Source organism: Cololabis saira, chromosome 1 (genome assembly GCF_033807715.1).
Source record: "Cololabis saira isolate AMF1-May2022 chromosome 1, fColSai1.1, whole genome shotgun sequence".
Classification (NCBI taxonomy): domain Eukaryota; kingdom Metazoa; phylum Chordata; class Actinopteri; order Beloniformes; family Belonidae; genus Cololabis; species Cololabis saira.
In genome coordinates, this window is record NC_084587.1 from 25355017 (window position 1) to 25370844 (window position 15828).

Here is a 15828-nt window from a genome sequence, read left to right on the forward strand (position 1 = left end):
CAACTGAAATCGATCTGATAGATATGATTAAAACCAGTTTAATGTGGTTCCTTTAATGCCAACTCGATGCTCTAGTCTTTATAGAAGGATGTGATGGCCGATAGTATTGTATGCTGCACTAATGTACAATAGAATAAATATGGAGAGAAAGCCATTGTCAGATGCAGTAAGGATGTCATTTGTAACTTAAACCAGAGCAGTTTCTGTGCTATGATGGGTTCTAAATCCTGATTGAAAATCCTCATATAGATTATTGTTGTGTAGAAAATCACAGAGCTTGTTAGCGACTGCTTTCTCAAGGATCTAAGACAGAAATGGAAGGTTGGATATGGGTCCATAGTTAGCTAGAATGTCTGGATCAAGAGTAGGCTTTTTGAGGAGGGGTTTTATTACAACTGTTTTAAAAGAATATGGTACATACTGTAGCCTGTGATAAAGACAGATTAACCATATCTAAATAGAGGGAGCTGGTTAGCGGTAGGATTTCTTTAAATAATCTGGTTGGGATGGGATCTAAAAGACAAGTAGAGGATTTAGATGTGGAGATCAGTGAAGTAAATTCAGAAATATTCTGCGTTTCATAATGTACCAATAAAGAAAGTAGGGAAAGACTCTATGAAGCACTGACAATTTTCCCTGATATAAAAAACATAGCAGCTGTGATGGGAAATTTTGCCTTGGCCACTTGGATTAAACAGAAACTGCTGTGAAGAGCAAAATTAGCCTTGGCAGACTGATGCCCCTAAAAGATTAGCTCTGATGCTACAATGATTTTGCCTATCATAAGAATTAATCATCATTTATTGCTTAAAATCATAATTCTTCCCTTTGTTCATTCTCATTTTGTAGCGAGACGCCTGATGTCTGTTCTGACTCATTTGCATGTAATTGTTTAATTGAATCTACTGAAATATTGCTCATCTCTTAAGTCTTATTCCTGGTAACTTAGATGCACTCAGTTTCAGTCCAGATATTCACCTAGTGGGAAAGAACATATTGAAGAACATTCAATAGGTTTTTCCACAACAACTTCTTGAATTAATTTATAATTTAAAAAAACAGTTGTGGGTCACCATAAACAATCAGACAATATTATAACTGGATGGTGGTATCTGAGATCCATGACCTGTCAGGCTGAAACGTATGTGCAAACAAGATTTTATTGCAGGCTGGGTGAGAGATGGCTGCTATAAGAAAAGAGCCTGCTGAGCCTGACATTGCTACCTCAATCTTCAACTCACCTCTATGAGAACATACGGTATTCTATCACCCCTTCTACTTATAGAAGATCAAGGTGGTAAGGCGGCAAGACACCCTCACAATCACCATCACCTGGTGTATGTGAAACACATTTCATTTTAATCTCTGGAAGCAATTCTAGTTGGAGGATGGAACAATACACATTCTTCATCTTCTGATGACATCTGCCTTAGGTGAGCCCCTTACACAAGGATATTAGATATCCTTGGTTGTAGAGCAGAAAATGTAAAAGTGAAATTCACTTTTCTTCACCTTGAATCTCTTTATAGTTGTTATGTTCATTTTCCCAAAGCAGAATGCAATATTTTGCCAATGCATCCTTCAGGAGTTCCAGGTAGTGAATGATAGCAGTTATTAGGAAGCATACGGTGGTCTTCAGCTTCATATGCATATCATGGATATGTGCCATTTGACATAATACCTGCTGCTGTGCAGCTGCTTGTGCTACATACATCCTGTTCCTGCAGACACCACATCTGTTCATGTCGATTGTCCAAGCTGACTCGGACTGAGCCCATTAGAACACATTAACTAAGTTAGAACAATAGATCTATGGCTACCTGTGATGTAACGGAGTATTGGGGAAGCTTTTATTTTGAAGTTGGGAACTTCCTGTTGTAACTTCCTGTTGTACGTTAACTTGTTGTAGGGCAGCCATGTTTTAGTTTGAGGCACATGTTTTTTTTTTTTTTTTTTTTTTTTAACTTTATTTAATAGAATTATCACAAAATAGTATACAGGAACAGTATACAAATAAAATACAGAACATGTGCCAGGGGTGATGTTTGTTATTCAAGAAGATTGAACATATAACACAAGTCTACAGTTTTAATAGCCTTTTCATTTGTGGATTTAGTGATTAATTTTAAGTAAAGTTCAATTTCTTTCTGGAAAACATAAAAGCAAGGGGTTTTCCTTGAAAATGTACTCTTATGAATATGAAATTTGGCAAGAAATAGAAACAGATTCATCAAAAAGTAACATTTTCCTTCTTTCTTAGGGAAACAATGGAAACCAAAAACAACATTTTCCCAATGTAAATTAAAATCTATAGCAAAAGAGTCAATAATAAATTTGCTAATATCTGCCCATAGTTTTTTCGAACTGTTTCTGGATGAAAATTACAGAAGGAACAATTCGTATTAATGTCCTTTTTACATTTCTGCATGTAATGGCTAGCAGGATAATATTTATGTATGATTTTGTAAGAGACCTCCTTAACCTTATTTGTGATTAAAAACTTGTTAGGAGGCATCCTAGTTTTTTTCCAATCAATATGATCTGTGAAACGATTCCAATAAACAGTAATATTAGGGGTAGCAACAATATCTTTTTGAAATAAGGCACGTACCCTTTTATTATTATTCTTTTGGGTCAGTGAAAAACACATTTTACCTATTGGAGAGTCAGTTGAGAATGGGACAGACACATTTCTACACGAGGAAGTACAACCTTTTTTAAAAAGCATTAAGGTGCCTGATGGAATAGCATTAGCAACAACTGAAAATTCTTCAAGAGTTAAGTTTGAGGCACATGTGGGCACATTGAATTGCAACCCTTATCCATCCATCCGCTGTTCCTTTCTTGAGGCATTGCCAGTAAGTAGAGAATCTAGTTTAAGTACCTGGCAAGGATGTAAGTTGTTATTAGACATATATTGTTTTATTTTTTTTATTACATAACGTTTTATTTATATTTGTTCGACTTAACTGTAATACTTACCTGTATGATTAGTTTATTTCAGTTCTACCCTTTCTTCATTCAAATCCTGCCAAATACAACACATTGCTTGTTCATTGGAGGAGCTTTCGAGGAATGAGTTTAGGCTTGCTGTCTCATGTAGATAACAGTATAGGCTTGTAATTGTGGGCTTGGCTATTAAGTAGTTGGAGTTTGCCAGATATATATATATATATATATATATATATATATATATATATATATATATATATATGTGTGTGTGTGTGTGTGTGTGTGTGTAGATATATAGACAAGGTGCGATTTGTGAAAAAAACAGAGGGGAATTTTGAGAAATATTTTTATTCAGAAAAATTACCACACAACAGCGGGCCAACAGTATAGGCTATATGAAAACTTGTTTCTTGTGTAAATCTTACACTTAAGCTACATAACGTAGGCGGTAGGCCTATTTTGAACATGAACTGAACCACTGCATTTTCAGAAATATTTTCTCCTAATAATGTTTTTAAATGTGCCAAAAAAAAAAAAATAAACAATATCAATATTTTTTTTAATTCTTTCTCAATATCAGTTTAACAAAAAACATGGGAGCTCTGCTCAGCCGGGGATATGCTGCTGTCCACCATTCGATCAGCAATGTCAGATCTTGTTTCATCTTCTGTCGCATTTTTTCTCTGGATTTTTGGTTGTGATCCTGTAAAATATGAGAATATGCTGCTCTGGATTCTTTTCATTTTTTCATTCATTTGACTGACTGTATCTTTTATTTTGGCGGGCCGGAAGTCGGACTTTTGGAATGCAAGAAAATCCGGTTGGTTTTCAAAATAAAACTGCTTTCTGTGGGCGCGACTCGCTCCCGGTATCAAAGTCACAGCACAAGCAGAATGAACACACGGACTCTGTGTATTTGGGTTGTCATTACTTGTTAATAATTACGATGTAATGGTGAAAATACTTTGGGTGGGGGGGATACATTTTGTCCCCACCGAGGATAAAAATAATTCAGCAGAGGGTAGGACGTGTAAACCAGAGGGGGGGGGGGGGGGGGGGGGGATCCCCACCATCCCCACCATCCCCACCATCCCCACCATCCCCACCGGCAAATCGCACCCTGTAGGCTATATAGATATATATAGGATGGCGGTTTTGCTTTACTTTTGCTGTCCAATATCTGTGTGGTAGTACAAATTATTCATAGGTCTGAGACCAAAACAAACAAAACATTTGATGTAATTCTTAGTGAAGGAGTAAGAGCAACAGGCATAGCAAAACAGAAAATTACCAAAGAAATGATTAAATGCTGAATTACATTATTGCTAAGTGTAGAATGTGAAACCATAGCGATAAAATTTCTCACAGAACTATTTGTCCCGTATCTCATACTGTAAATGTTTTACAGAATCAGATTGGGCAGTGTTACCCCTTGACTCCACCGTGCAGCAGAAGCACCTCAGCTAACCTGTGCCATGGATTTTGCCCTATTCACAACATAACCTCACGTCCCATTTAGATTGTTTAAGAAGCGTAGTGCTTCCCAGTACTGACTGCTCGGCTGGATTTGTGAGGGTATGAGTCTACAAGACGGTTTCAAGAACCTGAGAATTGTTCAAAAAAGGATATTTTGCCATGACTTGTCCTCTATCCACTTATACATACAAAAATTGAATGTGGCATCAAATAAAATGAACTTTTCAATTTCTGAAATAAAATTTTTCTCCTAAGTGCTTTAAATCTCCCCATGTTCACCTGCAGCCTTCACAGGTTGCTCAAGTTGGATCTCGCCATTGGTGTTTTATTTGGAAAATAAATTGGCTTCCGCTGCCACTTTTTTGTGGAGACAATGCTATTATTAATGCAAGGGCTGGAAGATAAATCAATGTCAACAGTTAACTTGAATTTGAATGATTATGATATGGCACCATCAATGCTTCCACCTGGTTCTGTATTGCCATCTCTACCTGACAGTCAAATGTGGACAAATACACAACATAGGAGCTGATAAAATTGAATATAAAAAAAAATAATAATATTTCGAAACACCCCATATGATTTTTATACTAGAAATAAACCTGGTTTAAAAAAAATAAAGATTTGTAATTTTAATTTTCAAAAAGATGAGTCATGGCCTATAAATCCTACAAATTTCAAATGTAATTTGCTAAGGGGAGGTTTTTATAAGGGTTTCACTGCAAAGCCACAGTAAGAAAAGGAGAATAAAATCTGAAGGATCATTTATCATTATCTCTCATATTTTATAAGCGAGGATATTGGTTTGGAGTTTGCTTGTTCTCTTGCCTTCATGTTCTTGCATGCAAGTTTTCCTCAGCTACCTCCTCTTCCGCCCACAGTCCAAAAACATGCATGTTAGGTTGATCATTGATCATAAATCTGTCTGCAGGAGTGTGTGACCTTGCAATGGATTTGTGCCCTGACCATGGTGGAACTCCACACCACCATCATAGACACCCAGCTCCCTCTCACCATGACACTGAACAGGATGAAGTGGATTCTATCAAATCGATGGATGGACAATATCATTTGGGGTGGAATGGTTAAGGAAATATTGAATTGGACCTCAATGCAGCCCAACTCAGTTTTGGCACATCATATAAAGTCTGCCTCAAAGAGTCACCAGTCTGTGACCAGGAGGTGACACTTCATAAATCACAATATATGATGTAATTAGCCATCAGGTCATATCTCATCCCCCTCTTTCAGCTTTCCACCTCTTCTTGTGCAAACAACTATGGAGAAGACAGAGGTCGTTGTCCTATTGCACTAAACAGTGCACTATCCAGTCATTTGCAAATATTTAAGTGTGCTATCTTTCTTCATCTTGCACTGTCCCTGTCTCCAGCGAAGATGGATGTTACTTTAAAGCTGCTTCCAAGTGGGTCAATCATGGTGGTTCAACAAACTAATCCACTGCCTTATTATAATTGTTTTTATATTAGATGTTTTTGAGAAAACTGGATAGAGAAACAGCAGCAGGTTTAGAATTAGTCAAGTCCTCTGTTTTTTAAAACCACAATTTGCTCTAAAAGTGCATCTAAGAAATTGATTCTTTGGTTGCTCTATCCTCTTGTATTTATCTTGTATGAAGGTTATTTCATAGCTTATATTTGTGCCAAGATGGAATCTACAACTTTATAAATGTATCATCACATATGTGATCACGATATAAAGCTTGGTTGACCTACTTTTAAAGAATTCTGAAAATCAAGAGTAAAGCATTTTTAAAAATAAGCTGCGCTATAAAAGACAAAGTTGAACCCTGTTATGTTTAAAGGCTCAAATATAGTATTGTGTTTTTTTTAAGTTTTTTTTTTTACATTTTCTAATATGGATAAAACCACAAAACATGGCCTCTATGAACTACTCACTACGGACTCTCACCATCTAACAAAATGAATGATGAATAAAAAATGTTTCCAAACTTTTAGTGTGTTAGGTCAAAGAAAAAGTTCAAATTTAAATGGTTTAAGAATAAATATTCAATGATCTTTTTAAATATTATGTACCAAGACTGCACAAGAGGTTAATAAAATTAACCAAGGCCCATTCTAAATCACCAGCTACAACAAAATGCTATTCATTTCTTTTAAAGGTAAAGCTTTGGGAATGCCTGACTGAATATGAGCTCCATCCTTTCCATGTCACTTTGGTGTAAAATTGGTCTGTTTCATTTCATGCTCATTAAACCTTGAAACTAGCATGCTGTGCATTATTAAAGATCGATAGATTAAATCCTAACTTGCTTGCATAATGCTTTTGCTGCTTTTCAGAAAAGCAATTATTAACACATGAAATATTTCATTTTACTATACTATACTACCTTCATTTAGCAGACACTTTTATCCAAAGCGACTTACATATGAGAGAACAACACAAGCACAAAATCACATAGGAGAGTACAGCTGGATAAGTGCCAGTCAGACTGCTGAGAGTCCAGTTGGACACAGGTGCTGTCACGGCAGTGCTAGAATATATGTTGTTTTTTTTTTTGTTTGTTTTTTTTAAATAAGAAAGCTACGTCTAAGAAGACACCATCTTGTCGTAAGTGCATGCATCTTACTAGATGCCGAAGGGAATATGAACTGGTCTGAAAATAAATTTTCAATCAAAAATATTTTTTTTGCTTTAATCCCTGTATGCCCAATGAGGGTGCTATTCCTTATCACTGAAGCGCCGTAAATGCAAATCCTGCGCGGGCTTTAAGTCATTATGGATGTTCCTTTATTTCAAACCATGCTTAAAACCAGGTCAGCTGTAAGAAATCAAGGTTGGTCTCAGAGTGAGGCCTCAGAGCTGGGCCTTAAAGGGATTGTGACATGAAAAACACATTTTTCTTGATTTTTTGTGTTTTGTTGGGTGTCTTGACATCAATTACACCCAAAAAACAACGAACTTTTAACATTCAGTGTATTGTGTGCTTTCTGGGATTTTCCGCATAACTGTGCAAAAACGGCGCATGTGGTTTGGTGGCGGGCCGTTACGTAACGGCCCGCTAAATCACCGCCCCCTCCACCCAGCTCCCTGCCTCCTCTCCTCTCCAGCGCACCATAAAGGCTGATTTATGGTTCCGCGTTACACCGACGCAGAGCCTACGGCGTAGGGTTACACGGCGACGCGCACCGTACGCTGAACCCTACGGCGTAGGGCTCTGCGTCGATTTAACGCGGAACCATAAATCAGGCTTAACACGGAGCTGTTTAGTGTTTAGAGCCTCTTTTGTTCTAATCACCAGAGGAAAACTGCTAAGAAGACCCGCGGCCACTGACTGGACTTAAGATAAGGGGACAGTGCTGCTTGCATGCCTTTATTTTTATGATTGTTTGCTCTGGTTCTCCCTGCTGCTTTTCCGTGCATGCTTCGCCTGTCGCTCCCGGCTCTCTCCGACGCCGCTGTTACCGCTGTTAGCGTATGGCTGGAGGAGGAGGAGGTTTGGAGGAGGAGCGGAGCAATGATTGACAGGAAAGGGGGAAAAGGAAGCATTTTTCACAGCGCAAAAAAACACTGTAATAAAAAGCCAGGAATAGAGTACTAGAGTGAATATTTTCTTGTTACACTCTTTTAGACACATTTGAGGGATGTTGACCAAGACTTTTAATAGTGTTAAAAGCATGTTAAAAATGATGTCACAATACCTTTAAAGTTAAAATTAAGGCTTCCCATGTTCACATACAGTAGGACTGTGACACCTTACTTGGAGAGGGGGACTTACTCTGATTTAAAAGAAGGAAAATAAAATAAGATACGTTTAGTACAGCCACTGAATTACTTCCAGTTATCAAACTCTACCCCGATGGCTCATGCTGTGGTGGGTGTCTTCACTTACCTCTCTGCCACACCGCCTCACCAGCTCTAATATTCCACACCTGCTTAGCCTCAGCTGCAGCTCATCACTGCTTGTCAGCCAGCCAGCATTTAAGATTGTCTTTGCAGCATAAACAGCATTAATTCTCAGATTGACATCTTGGTTTTGACTCCAGTGTGCCTCTGACCATTGTCTTAGTCCTGACCTTCTGACTTCCTGCTGAAGGTCTGCCCGGTTCTGATACTGCTTTTGCCTTGATCATGATTCCAGCTTGCCTCTCCACACAGTGGCGTTGCTAGGGTCTTTTCAGGCTCCACGCAAGAAATTTCTGGGGCCCCCACCCATTCATGCCGAAACATTTTTGCACACATAAATGCACAATTCCTGGGCCATTTGAAATGAATAATAATATAATATATATAATAAAATATATATTAGAATAGGTTAGTGGGTCTCAGTGAAGTCCAGGGACCAACAGAAGTCCATGAAAGCTCAATAATTGTTGTTGTAAATAATCTGACACCAACAAGATATATAAAATATGAAAGTTTATTACAAAAGGGCAGCATAAATAGATAATATAGTTTACATTTTACACTGGCTGTGCCCTCAATTGGACTCTACATTGCAAGTAAATGCACTGGCTCTGATGTAATAGTTATAATAATCCCTGGATGATATTTGGGTTGTATCCCAATAACCCCCATGCTCTAAGCTGTTATTACCTGTAATGAACTAGAGAATCAAGCCAGAAACACCTCACTGCACCCTATCAGATAGGGAAAATTGGATATCTGTAAACTGATAAAGGCACTCATACACACTAAGCATTAGGCTTGGGCGGTATTACCGTATACTGTCGGTGTCTAAAAATAGCAGCAGTATCATTTTCAATACCGTCATGAAAAAATGCAATGGACTTATATAAGAGATAACAATTAAATATCAAATAAAAGTAATTTAATGCCTAAAATTGATTCTATGTCCAGTAGCACTTATGTGTGGTTGAATTTTCAGTTTTACTTAAATAGTTGAATATGTTTTAGCCTACATTTTGAGACTTTCCATAAAGTTTATGAACGTGATGTCATCACCTGACAGCGCGGAGGGGAGAGAGACGCACTGGGAGAGAGAGGGGGAGAAAGATGGCAGGTCGCGCACCTGACTTGGTGTCAAAAAAGAAAATGACCTTGAACTAGCAAAGTTAATAAAAACTGCAATTCTAAAAAAGCTGGAGGCCAAGTATGAATCTGATTCACTGCGCAAATGAAAGCGAAAGTGCACTTTCCTCGACCCTCGTTACCGCGGAGGATATGAGACTGATGATAACTGGCTGAAATCAAGGCTGAATTACAGGCTGAGATCGTGAGCTTAGAGGGGCAAGCACCAGCAGCAGTGGCCATCAAGAATCGAAGTGACAGAGGCACAACCCGAACCCCCATGAAAAAAGATGTCTCTGGAAACCCTCCTGCAAAAACGACCCACTGCAGCAGCAGGTCAAGTCGGCACCGTAGCGGAGCGAGCCGGTGCTGAAATAACAGCGCCGGCTCGCTCAAATTGATTTGTGCGCGACTGTTGTATTTGCACTTTTTTTATAAGCTGCATTTCTTGTTAATAAAAGTTGTTAATATTCAGCATGTTATGTTGTTATTGTTCAGTAATAGTGTTTGGTATTCAGTTTCTGAACGGTGAAGGCTCAAGCCAACAGTTTGGTAATACCACTTGAGGCTTACGTCATCATTTTTAATTAGTCACGGTAATACTGTATACCGGGGTAAAATGTGCAGGAAGTTTGGCGGTATCAAAATTTGGATACTGCCCAAGCCTACTAAGCATATAAGTATATTTCATAGGAAATGCTTCCGGCAAGCCCAGGGAGGGAGAGCAGACCTGTGCCGTGAAAACATCCACCCATTTCAGACTATGAGAGGTAGTAGCTGCAATGAGTGCAAATTGGGAATGCAGTGACATTGAACAACCTAAATTTGCAACACTGAATACTGCAGAGATAAAACAACATAGAGGGCCAGGTCATGGAACAAGACCGACTCATTTTGCCAAGATAGCCAAGACCATTATTTCATTGCAAAATGTAACCTGTAACATTCATAGAGCGCCCTTCTTTAATATGTGTTGGTTCAATATATTTTAATTCATGAGAATGTCCCACTGTAAGTTAAGTTGTTTGTGACCATGGTGTTACATATGGTGGGAGGAGCTATCGTAATTATGTCATACGGTCTCCATCTACATTCTGTCTGATTCTCTGCTGTGTTCCACAGGCTCGCCCCAGGGGTGTGTCCTGTCACCTCTACTGTTCATGCTTTACACCAATGATTGTAAGAGCATGTTCGAGTCAAGGGTCATAATAAAATTTACTGATGACTCCGTGATTGTCAGCCTCTTGCAGGACCAGGAGGTGGGCCATGGACCTGTCCTTGATTATTTTGTTAGATGGTGTGATAACTCCTACCTGCAACTCAATGTGTCAAAAACAAAGGACATGATTCTTGATTTTTGGAAGAATCCGCCTGTCACAACTCAAACCTTTCTTAAAGGCACAGCAGTGGAAGTCGTCAGCCAGTACAAGTATTTAGGCACCATCGTGGACAACAAACTGTCTTTTGGAATCAACTCAGATGCTATCTGTAGGAAGGCAAATCAGAGATTGTTTTATCTGAGAAAACTGAGGTGTTTTAACGTTGATACGAAGCTTCTTAAAATGTTTTATTCATCTTTTATTGAGTCTATTTTAACTTTTGCTTTGATCTGCTGGTTTGGTAACCTCAGCATTTTAAATAAAAACAAGCTGAGGAATGTGGTCAAACTCTGCCAGAAAACAATTGGCATTAGCCTGAATGATCTGGATCACATTTATCAAGTCAGAGCCACTCGGAGGGCAAAGGCCATTCTGGCGAATCCTCACCATCCTCTTCATGCTGAGTTTCAGCTTCTCCCTTCCAAGAGAAGGTACACTTTTCCCTGGAGGGCCAAAACAAACAGGTACCTCAGGTCATTTATCCCATCTGCGGTAAAGTTTTTGAAACAGCCTATAGGGGGAACAATGTGATGTGATGACTGTTTTTATTATATTTATTTATTTATTTATTGTATAGTGTGTTTGAAGTGGGATGTATGTTGTCCTGTGGTTGCAAACCAAATTGCCCTTCGGGAACATTAAAGCTTTTTCATATTCATATTCATCGTGTGAGTCATTCTGCAGTTCCTCATTTTAGGCCTTTTTCTTCTTCCCTTTCGCTCAGGCATCGTTTGTAACTTTATTAATCTTGTTTCATTGGATTGGTAAATGTTTGCGGGACTATTTATTCGAGTATATCTGTAGTCCATCCAGCCAAATGAGAAAAAGAATTTCAGAGCCTTTTGACATGACTCAATCAGTTAATGCCCCCACGCTTAATCATGGTCACGTACTCAACCTTATAATCTCCCATGGACTCCCAGTTCATACAGTAGAAATATGTGATATCTCAGACCACTTTCCTGTCATAGTTAAGTTTTCCCTCACGCATAATCATGGTCATGCACTCAACCTTATAATCTCCCATAGACTCCCAGTACAAGGATAATTAAAGCTGCAAGCAGCGATGAACGGGCCCTCGCACCCTTGTGCATGTTCAGTCATGCTGCAGTGGAAGCGCTTGTATGACTTGCATGTAGATATCTTCAGGCCTGGACATTTAGCGGATGACACCAGTCACGACTCTCAATATCAGACCATTCAAAAGTTACGGCAGAAAGTAGGAACCATCAAATATCGACCAATCAGAAAAAGGGGCGGGGGTAATGCATGCCAATGAAGGTCAATTACTCAAAACTGAGTCAGATGACACCACCCACGACTCTCTATATCAAACCATTTAAAAGTAATGGCAGAAAATAGGGACTATCAAATATCGACCAATCAGAAGAAGGGGAGGGGATAATTTGCACCAATTATGTTCAAGGACTCAAAACCGAGTCCGATGACACCACCCACGAGTCTTTATGTCAAACCATTCAAAAGTTATTGCAGAAAATAGGAACTATCACATATCGACCAATCAAATGAGGCAGGGGGCGCGCTTTTGTGCGTCTATCGTTGCCACGGTAACGCTTTTGACTGAGAAAAGTAATGCGCATCGTCGCAGGATCGAGACGCACATTTTGATGTATAACACACCTGGGTGAATGTTACAGTTCGGGCAAAGAAGCGGCCGAAGAAATGGCATAGATTGCGGCAAAATTACACGATGAATTCAAAATGGCCGACTTCCTGTTCGGTTTCGGTCATGGCGCCAAGAGACTTTTCTTTAAGTTGCGACATGATACAGGTGTGTAGCGATTTTCGTGCATGTACGTAAAACCGTATTGTGGGGCTTGAGGCATGAAGTTTTCTAGGGGGCGCTGTTGAGCCATTAGGCCACGACCATTAATGCAAACCATTAAATATCAAATTTTTCGCCAGGCCTGGTTTGAGTGCAAAATTTGGTGACTTTTGGGGCACGTTTAGAGGGGCAAAAAGGCCCTTATTTCGTCGGAAAAAGAAAAAAAAAACTTGGATAAAAAAAAAAATCCTACAGATACAATAGGGCCTTCGCACTGTAAGTGCTCGGGCCTTAAAAATTTCATCTTTTTTCTTTGGTTTATAACAATTTGTTTAAGCATGTAGACATTGACAATTTTTCTGACACTGGAAATATATGCCGTGAGGTCTTAGCTATCCATTGAGACCAAGATTATGCATATTGTCCTTATAATTGTGGAGATATTGTTGATTTAATTTGGATAGGCCTGTTCAGGTGAAATTCACCTCCAAAATCCCTAGGGGTTAACAGGTTTAAAGACTCATTATACAGGATTATTGCTGTAGACAGGATGGATCTCCTGTAGCGTCTGTGTTCTTGGTGAATCTTAAGATAACAAAACTTTTAAAGAACACAATCTAATGACTCAAGAAACACAATAATAAACTATTCACGTTATATCAAAGCCATCTGGACCCAAAGCATTGCTTTGCTTTTACAGTTGGACTTGAGGTGGCATGCTGATTGTGCTTCAGTTACATTGAGTGTTGATTCTCAAATAATCTCAAATTAAAAGGCTGTTTTATCAAAATATGTTTTCCTACTCATTTATTATGTTACCCTGAAAAATAGAAAGGAACAAAAAGGATAAGTTACCACCAAGACACTTACCAATGTAAGCCTGTCAATATTAGGGGTGTAACAATATATCGTGCCACGAAATTTCGCGATACAAAAACGTCACGATACGTGTCGTGGAGGTGACAAACTGTAGGGCGATATTGGATTATTAATATTAATCTATTGTGTTGATTAGTAACGCGCATCCGACCGCGTGTGCCGACCGCGCCTCGACCCGTGGACCAAAATCTTACTCCGCTCAGAAGAAACTAGTACCGTTTTGCGGCCCCGATCACGGGACTCTTGGGGGGTTTGAGCTCTGAACTTTTACTTATGTAAGGCTGGTGTAGAGTTAAGCCATACCTTATTAAATTAAACCTTTTTCGGGTCATAAGTAAGATAAACACGGGGACAACTTCTGCTGAGTTCGAGTGTACTTTAATGTCCGCTCAACAGTGTAGGATTTAGAGCATCAACACAGCAACTAGTGCCGTATCACTCCGCCCAATCTAAAATATACTAAGCACTACAGATAAACTGACTAGCGTAATTATAGTCCCTGATTTACATCAGAATATAAAGAATATATTTATAAAATAATGAACCCTGAATTACCAAAATAACCTTCTTAACAAAAATAAATCTCCTCTTACACTTCTACAATCTACTACAATCAATCTTTTTTATGATGTAAAAATGTATGTATTTATTTACTTTTATTTATTTATTTAATTTTAGTTGTTACATTTCTGGAAAAGAAAAAAGTCAAATCATTCCTGAGAGAAACTATTCAGTTTGTGGCAAAATATTTTTACTTGAAGGTCAAGTACTCAAAACCGAGTCAGATGACACCACCCACGACTCTCTATATCAAACCATTTAAAAGTTATGGCAGAAAATAGGGACTATCACATATCGACCAATCAAATGAGGCAGGGGGCGCGCTTTTGTGCGTCTATCGTTGCCACGGTAACGCTTTTGACTGAGTAAAGTAATGCGCATCGTCGCAGGATCGAGACGCACATTTTGATGTATAACACACCTGGGTGAATGTTACAGTTCGGGCAAAGAAGCGGCCGAAGAAATGGCATAGATTGCGGCAAAATTACACGATTAATTCAAAATGGCCGACTTCCTGTTCGGTTTCGGCCATGGCGCCAAGAGACTTTTCTTTAAGTTGCGACATGATACAGGTGTGTAGCGATTTTCGTGCATGCACGTAAAACCGTATTGTGGGGCTTGAGGCATGAAGTTTTCTAGAGGGCGCTGTTGAGCCATTAGGCCACGACCATTAATGCAAACCATTAAATATCAAATTTTTCGCCAGGCCTGGTTTGAGTGCAAAATTTGGTGACTTTTGGGGCACGTTTAGAGGGGCAAAAAGGCCCTTATTTCGTCGGAAAAAGAAAAAAAAAACTTGGATAAAAAAAAAAAATCCTACAGATACAATAGGGCCTTCGCACTGTAAGTGCTCGGGCCTTAAAAATTTCATCTTTTTTCTTTGGTTTATAACAATTTGTTTAAGCATGTAGACATCGACAATTTTTCTGACACTGGAAATATATGCCGTGAGGTCTTAGCTATCCATTGAGACCAAGATTATGCATATTGTCCTTATAATTGTGGAGATATTGTTGATTTAATTTGGATAGGCCTGTTCAGGTGAAATTCACCTCCAAAATCCCTAGGGGTTAACAGGTTTAAAGACTCATTATACAGGATTATTGCTGTAGACAGGATGGATCTCCTGTAGCGTCTGTGTTCTTGGTGAATCTTAAGATAACAAAACTTTTAAAGAACACAATCTAATGACTCAAGAAACACAATAATAAACTATTCACGTTATATCAAAGCCATCTGGACCCAAAGCATTGCTTTGCTTTTACAGTTGGACTTGAGGTGGCATGCTGATTGTGCTTCAGTTACATTGAGTGTTGATTCTCAAATAATCTCAAATTAAAAGGCTGTTTTATCAAAATATGTTTTCCTACTCATTTATTATGTTACCCTGAAAAATAGAAAGGAACAAAAAGGATAAGTTACCACCAAGACACTTACCAATGTAAGCCTGTCAATATTAGGGGTGTAACAATATATCGTGCCACGAAATTTCGCGATACAAAAACGTCACGATACGTGTCGTGGAGGTGACAAACTGTAGGGCGATATTGGATTATTAATATTAATCTATTGTGTTGATTAGTAACGCGCATCCGACCGCGTGTGCCGACCGCGCCTCGACCCGTGGACCAAAATCTTACTCCGCTCAGAAGAAACTAGTACCGTTTTGCGGCCCCGATCACGGGACTCTTGGGGGGTTTGAGCTCTGAACTTTTACTTATGTAAGGCTGGTGTAGAGTTAAGCCATACCTTATTAAATTAAACCTTTTTCGGGTCATAAGTAAG